This window comes from Tenrec ecaudatus, chromosome 15 (assembly GCF_050624435.1).
Source record: "Tenrec ecaudatus isolate mTenEca1 chromosome 15, mTenEca1.hap1, whole genome shotgun sequence".
Taxonomy (NCBI): domain Eukaryota; kingdom Metazoa; phylum Chordata; class Mammalia; order Afrosoricida; family Tenrecidae; genus Tenrec; species Tenrec ecaudatus.
Window position 1 is genome coordinate 68,195,449 of NC_134544.1, and position 8,840 is coordinate 68,204,288.

Consider the following 8,840-nt stretch of genomic DNA (forward strand, 5'->3'; position numbering starts at 1 on the left):
GTATCTTTAACATATCTTGCAAATTAATTAAATTTATTTAGGGAATACTGTCAGACTTACGGTGATAAATTAATATTTCCTTATATTTCAAATATTGTATTGCTTGGTTGTGAATGTTTTCTTAATAGTTTGCACACTTTTGTATTATTCAATTGGTTGTTTTTCAATTTTTCTTATGTTACGTTTTGTGTGCTGGTTTTTATGTGAAAAGAGGAAGTAAGCAAATTACGCCTATTGAAATAATATTTTGGTATACGTTATTTTAACTGAGTAAGAAAGAATAAGTTCATGGAAGATATAGCTGACTATTTATGAAAACACACTCATTCCATAAGTAGTAATAGTGAAGATGATATAGTAAAATGAGTAAGACTTCCCCCACACCCACCCCAGTGAGTCAGTGAAACATCACTCTACCTCATCACAGACACAGAGGAATGACCCCTTGATTGGTCAGTATTAGTCCATGAGAAGCTGATTTTGTCAGATCTCATCTATGAAATCAGTGAAATTATAGGGGTCGAGTATAAATGGATACATCTGTACCAGTCATGACCAGCTGTCAAACCACATCATGAGATCATGAGATTCACCCCCACTAGCCATCAGGATTCCAGACCACATTTCAGATGAGCAGATGAGCTATGCTGGTGTGTGGCTCTGTCAAATTCTTCAGGTTTCCTCTTATTTATACCTGATGTAGATAAAAAATGCATTCATGGATGTGAATTATATGTACATACAAGTGCCCTATGGAGTTGAACGCTGAAGCCATCACCTCTGATACCACAATAAACAAGGACATTGCCATATAGGTTGCTCTTGAACGACTGACACTGAAGTGCATGCATCAGGAGTGACTATGGAGCTGTATTTTCCTATTGGCAGCCGTGCTGGGTAAGCTAAGACATGGATGAGGCCGGAGGGAAGACTGTGGCAGCTCCAGAGCCCTCGCCTTATGGTTTACTTCCTCGCAGGTGTGCACGCCTAGATGGAGTTAGTAAAGTCTGGGGCCCAGGTGCAGAAGCCAGGAGTGTAGGTGAAAGTGTCCTGCAGGACTTCTGTACACACCTTCTCCAGCTACGATATGAATCGGGTGTGACAAGCACCAGGAAAAAGCCTTCAGTGGATGGGCTGGATCAACACCCACACTGGGAAGTCAACATATGTCCAGGGCTTCACACAGGGCTATGTCTTCTCCTTGGATGCCCCACTAGCACAGCTTATCTACAGATTAGCAGCCTGAAGTCCAAGGACACTGCCCCCTGTGACTGTGTGAGACACACGCTGTGAAAACTCACATCCTGAGAGTGTCAGGAAGCCTGAAGGGATGGCAGCTGTGCTTCAACCCCCTCTTTATTTACAGAGTATGCACCTAGAGATGAGAAACAAAGAAAATGACTTCCTGTGAAATTAGCTCCTCAAGGGAGGAGGATACAAAATACCTTGGTGTGTAGACTTTCCCCATCTCTCTGTGTCAGTACTTCATCGCAGGACCACAAACCATTCAGACTCCATGAAGTGTCATTTCACCATCTGCAGAGACAATGGCAAGAACACAGTTTGTCTGCAAATGGACATTATAAAGTGGAAGACAAGGTTGTCTATTACTCCGTGAGAAAGACAGCGAGAGGAGGTCAGTGTGATCCCAGAAACAAACTCCCTGCAGGGAGAGATCTGGGCCGCACGGGGTGCGCAGGACCCACAGATCACAGGCTACAACCCAAGAACAGGTGCAGATGAGCAGTTTCAGGACTGGTTCCTGTTGTGCTCTGGGGACGCTTCTCCATCTCACTGTTTCACCCAAGGGGTTTCTCCCATTTTTATGAGTCCTGGTCTACAATTGATATTCATGAAGCAAACAATTGTCACAGGAGAAGCTATTGTCCCATGCAGAGAAGGTGGCCTGTTTTACATGTTAGAGAAATGACTCCACCTGAAATTCCAAACACTAGTGTTTGATGAACCCCAGGAATCCTGGGAAACTTTCCCAAACTCATTGAGTGCAGCTGGAGGCGCTGTGTGGTGAAAGCAGTTCAGCACTGGAACACGAGCTGAATGTTAGAGAACAGTTCTGTTAACCTGCTTCTGAAATACTGACTCATTATAGAGATCTCAGTGGCTTACTACACGTGAAACCCTCTTAGGGTTTCAGGGTGAAGTCAGTAGGGTCTGGTTTAGGATGAGTAACATGTCAGAGCAGAATGACGTTCACCTCTGACCCTCTGTCCTCTCACACAGAAGTGTCCCGGCTGGAGCCAACTATGACTTGGCATTGCCTTTTCCCCTAGTGTTTGCTCTTTTCTAGTTCAGCACTGGTTCACAGTTCATGCGCTCAATGTAAACATGTTCATATATCAAGATCTATATTTTTAAGTGTATGCTCTTTTGAGTTCTCCCTGACGCAAACAGCAAGATGAATTAAGTTTGTTTGTTTGTTTGCATTGTTGTAGTTAGGTGCCATCGAGTGGGCTCTGTGCATCCGAACAAAGCACTGCCTGGCCCTGGGCCACCGTCACCATCCGTGTTTGAGCCTGTTGCGGCAGCTACTGAGGGCCTTACATTTTTCACGACCATCTACTTCACCAGTCATAATGCCATTCCCCAAGAACTGGCCCCTCTTGATCTTATGTCCAAAGTGTATTAGATGAAGTCCTGCCACGCTCACTTCTACAGAGAATTCTGGCAACACTAGTTCCCACACAGGGATCTACTACATATTAAGTATCCATCCCCAATGCCATCATCCAAAGGTATCAAGTGTTCTTTGCTTTTTCTAATCTATGGTCAAACATTTTCGGGTGTATGTCAATTAAACTACTGTGGCTTCTGTCACGTGCACCTCATTCCTCAAGGTGAAATCTTTATAATTAGCACTTTAAAGCGATCTTCCACAGTTTATTCCTCAAATTCAATATGTGATTTAATCTAATTGTGGGTACAAGTAAAATGAGCTCTTGAAAGATGACACTCTTTAGTCTTTCAAAGTGGGTGCATTGATGTGTGTGTGTGTGTGTGTGTGTGTGCGTGAGTGCAAGTATGTGTCACTTGAAATTCTTTTGTAGGAGATGTTTCTTTCTGTCCCTGTTTATTTTATTCATTCAACCATTTATTAATGTGGTGAAGACTCAGTGATATTGTTTTTCAACTTTACATCATAATCCAAATCTATATTGTGTTTTGTCACTGTTCAAAATTGTCCAACTTTTTTATCATATTGGGAATATTTTTGTTTCATTTTTCATTATGCATTTCCCTTTATGTATTTTCAATTGCACTGTACATGTATAACAATTTCAAATTCTTGAGCCACATAGCCAAGGAAATGGAATATATAGAGTGAAAACTAGGTGCTGTGTGCACTTTATTTTGCCATTAGGTTTACAGTCTTTATTCACCTTAGAGTCACCTTCAGAGATTGTTTCATACACTTTTAAAAAACATTTTATTAGGGGCTCATACAACTCTTATCACAATCCATACATAATGCATACATCAATTGTATAAAGCACATCTGTACATTCTTTGCCCTAATCATTTTCTTTCTTCTTTTTTTCTTTGTTTACATTTTATTAGGGGCTCATATAACTCTTATCACAATCCACACATATACATAGATCAATTGTACAAAGCACATCCGTACATTCTTTGCCCTAATCACTCTCAAAGCATTTGCTCTCCACTTAAGCCCTTTGCATCAGGTCCTCTTTTTTTCCCCCTCCCTCTCGCTCCCCCCTCCCTCACGAGCCCTTGAAAATCCCCAGATTGTTATTTTGTCATATCTTGCCCTATCCAGAGTCTCCCTATCCCCCCTTCTCTGCCGTCCATCTCCCAGGGAGGAGGTCACATGTGGATCCTTGTAATCAGTTCCCCCTTTCCAACCCACTCACCCTCCACTCTCCCAGCCTCACCCCTCACACCCCTGGTCCTGAAGGTATCGTCCACCCTGGGTTCCCTGTGCTTCCAGCTCCCATATGCACCAGTGTACAACCTCTGCCGTATCCTGTCCTGCAAGGTAGAATTCGGATCATGGTAGTTGGGGGAGGAAGCATCCAGGATCTGGGGGTACTACATCACACCCTCACTGACCTATCTCCTCTCTTAAACCCCTCTCTGAGGGGATCTCCAGTGGTCGACACTTGGGCCTCAGGTCTCCACTCTGCACTTCCCCCTTCATTCACTACACACACACACACACACACACACACACACACATACATACATATACACACACAAACATATATATATTCTTTTTTTTGTTGCATGATGCCTTATACCTGGTCCCTTTGGCACCTCGTGATCGCACCGGCTGGTGTGCTTCTTCCATGGGGGCTTTATTGCTTCTGAGCTAGATGGCCACTTGTTCACCTTCAAGCCTTTAAGACCCCAGACACTATCTCTTTCGATAGCCGGGCACCATCAGCTTTCTTCGCCACATTTACTTGTTCACCCACTTTGGCTTCAGAAGTTGTGTCGGGAGAGTGAGCATCATAGAGTGCAAATTTAATAAAAGAAAGTATTCATGCATTGAGGTAGTGCTGGAGTAGAGGCCCAAGGTCCTTCTGCCACCTTAATACTAAACCTGTAAATATAAACACATAGATCTATTTCCCCATCCATATATATATATATATATATATATATATATATATATATATATATATATATATATATATATATATTTGCATGTACATGTCTTTGTCTAGACCTCCATAAATGCCCCTTGACTCCCAGCTCCTTCCTCTGTTTCATAAATTTTTAATAAACACTTTTATAATCTAATTTCTCTCTTGAGATTCCTGACCTTTTAAAAATTTTTGCTTACTGAAGGCTAACTGCTACGTTGAGGAGTTTTAAATGCTTTTATATGTCAAAATGCCATATTTCCATTGCACTAGAAGAATTTTGCTGCTGTCAAATAGTTCCTCTGCCGCAACTGTTGAACATCGTCTTTGGGAAGATCAGAGCCGGTCATCTATCAGCGTCTTTCAGGGAAGGTGAGCGGTTTCTCACAAGGAAGGGCAGAGCAGATTGATCCTCTACCAGCGTCTTGCAAGGACAATTCTCTCATTTGTTGGTTCTGGAGTGGAGGTGGGAACTTTCCCCAGCAAGGGTACCCTGCTCAGTAGCTTAGCCTGTCTTCTCACTCAGTTGCTGTTTCCAAGTCGGTATTATCAGCATGTTGATCCTAACATAGGATTTGGCTGTGTTTTTTACACCACCTTAGTGAGTGTGTCCTTTCTTGGGTTATGCCATGCCGGGGCTTGACTCATCTCTTTTTCTGGCGCGCATGCACACGCAGGCGCGCGCACACACACACACACCCACCCACCCCCACACACACACACACACACACACCATTACCCTCTATGCATGCCAGACACACCGGATTTTTAAATAAAATAATTAAATATAAACTGCCCGATTTTAAACTTAAAATTTTTAAATGATACACTTGAGAAATGAAATCATTATCCAGAACTATTCAAAGGAGGAGGAGGGGACGCTGTTTGCCAGAGAGGAGCCAGAGCTGGCCCACCTGCGTGCGGTGCTCCCAAGAGCAGGGTCAGGAGGGAGGTGCACACATTCACCAGGAGGTCGCACCTCATTGTTTGCCCGACCCAGACTACTGGCTGGCTCACCTCCCGAGTGTTTGGTAAACACGACACTGCACAAACAGGTGTGTATGTTGGATACACAAACACACAGAGAGCGTCCCTTAATACGCATGCATCTTGAACAGAACAGATGGGAGATTAGGGCAGTGTTTTGAAGTAAAATCATGAAATACAGATAAAGGTTGATTTATTTCTTGAAACATTTTGAAACAATAAAATTAGAAAAAAGAAGTGTACAAATGTACTTGACAGAGTTGATGAATTATGGATTGTGATAAGAGTTGTATAAGCCCCCAATAAAATGATTTTTAAAAAAGAAAATGGAACACAACCCATTACTACCCAAAAGTTTGCTGAAGAGGAGGAGGGAGAATTGTTGGACCCATCTGTGGGCTAGCTGATGGCAGACCTGGGCTCAGATCCCAGGGGAGCCAAAGAGCATGAGCACATCGGAACATCTCCCACAGGTTGCCAGCATGAGATTGCTCGTCAACCTCCCACTGGCGGTGAGGAAAATGACAAAGTTCCCACTCACTGCTGGTCTACCCAACTTAGCAGCCGCCAGTGGCCCCGTGTCTGGGTCGAGGCCAGCAGTGAGGGGGAGGGCTAGGAATCAAGCAAATGAACAGTCTGCACAAGAGTCAATATCACTGGTCCAGGGTGGTAGACATTGTCTATCAGCATCTCACAAGGAAGATCAGAGCAGGTCGTCTATCAGCATTTTGAAAGGAAGATCATTGTTGATCTTCTATCAGCATCTTGCCCAGAAGATCAGAGCAGGTCAGACAGAGGTCCGCTATCTGCGTCTTGCCTGGAAGATCAGTGGCATCTTGCAGGGAAGTCAGAGCAGGTGTTCTATCTTTATTCAAACGATCATCAATCTAAGTGAGGTGTCAACTAAGTCCACATGGAAGAAACACATGTGTGATGCACAGATCATAACAAAATCCAAATATGATGAAGAGAAAAACAGCAAAGCTTAAATTATGGAAAACAAAACAAAAAAATTATAGAAAAGTATGTAGGACAGTGGGGACCCCAAATCCATTTTCAAACCATCTACTGAGAGTAATCCTGTGGCATATCCCCTTTAAACACAGGAAAGGGTCTTGAGCAGCTTTACTATCAGCCAGAGATCATTGTAATCTTGATTATGGTAAATCAAACCATAGTATAATATGATACTTGTTCAGGTGACCTCTCTTTACTCAACATGAATTTGCTCTAGGTTCAAATATTTCTCACTTTTTCCACTACAGTAATTTCTTCTCTGGCTTTTAAGATTTTTTTTTTTGCTTTTAAGATATTGTTGGTGGTATTTTCTTTCTTAATTTTTATTTTTATTTATATCTTTATATTCGTATTATTTTCTTTTTGCCGGTTTGTTTTGATTTCTGTTGGGTTTCCCATATTGTGAAGCACAGGAGTAGATGCATAGAGACAATAAGTAATGCAATGGTTTACTGGGGATGTGTGAAGGGGAGGCAGGGACAGTGAGGGAATTGGGGGAGCATACAATAAGTGCAGGAGGGGGGGAAGAAGCACTTGAAATGATTGTGATGATGTCTATGAAACTCATTTTAAAAGCAATTTAACTTGACATAGAAGCGTGTGATATTTGAATACTGTATGAAGAATATTGCAACTAAAACAAACAAGCAGAAAGAAACCAAACTTGACCAATGATTATCATGGTTGAAGGAGAAAGCACTGTTGTTTAGGAATCATTGAGTTTATGTTAATGGTGTGGATTAATTTGGAAAAGGATATCAGTAATCTTTGTACAACATGAAATGTTTTAATTAATGGCACTGAATTTTACATGTAGAAATTGTGTAATTGGAGAGTGTTTTCTTGTGTATATTTTTGCTACACTTACAAAAATTAATTTCATGAATAATAATGAGTACAAGGAAGAAGAAAATGTTCTAAAATTGAAAGTGGTGATAAGCTCACAACTCTTCTTGACATGATTGAATTATTGAATTGTATGACATGTGGATGAAGTACTAATAAAACTGTTAAAATACTTATCCCTATAAATATATGTCATATCTATCTCTATCATCATGTATCATCTAATCGATATCTGTCATCTATGTCTATCTATCATCACCATCTATCATCTATCTATCACTATCAGTATGGTAGTTACATAATTTCATGTCAGATTGAAAATATATAATGTGGTGAAATCTAGCCTGTCACTGAGGTCACAGACTGATGGTACCTCCTTGTGGGCATGGTTTTCTCATAAGGAGGAACATTGGAACCCCACGCCACCCCCAACTCTGTGTCTTCATCATTATGCTGTAGAGACATTGGATCCTCAAGAGTTTGCACCTACCATCATGTGATATTCCTGCATTCGGCATCATTGCATGTGGCTGCATGAGTCTAAATAGAAACTATGGAATAGTATCGGGCTCATGGACTTGAGTTGGACTGGGTGGGATGTTTTTGTCAATATGTAATTACTTCTTCATATGAAGCTATTTCTTACACATATTTGAGTGACTGGTTTGAATTCTCTAGACAACCAGGCCTAACACAAGCAATCTCTCTGTCAATCTGTCAATCTATCATCTATACCTATCCCTTATGCCTTAACAGAGAAAAACAAGTGTGCATCATAATGTTAGAGATTAGGGGAATCAAGGACATTACAAAGATTATAAATGATAGGTAATTATCACAGCAACCAAATAGCTTCAACATTAAAAATAGTACCTAAAAACAATTAGTTTCCTGTCACTTATTTATTGAGTTTTAAGAACTTAGTTCATATTTTGTATATAAGGTCATTATCTCAGTTGTTTTCTACAAATATACCCTTTTCATGATTTTGCTTTATATTTCTTAGAAGTGTCTTTCATAGTGCCCCTAACTCAATGTCATTAAGTCTATTCTGACCCACAGCCATGCTGCATAAGGTTTTGTGAGTATAAATCTTCATGGGAAGAGAGCAGACAGTTTTTCCATTAGAAGTCAAATGACTATGACACACAGATGACACCAATATGCTGACTGAAAGTGAAGAGATATTTAGCACTCACTGATAGATGCCAATGATTACAGCCTTCAGGGTGGTTTATATTTCATCATAAAGAAACCTTTAGTCCTCTGAAGTGAGTCAATAAAAATATTATGAAAAACCAAGAAACTACTTCAGTCAAGGAATTCATTTCACCTAAATCTACAATCAGTATCAATACAAGAAGC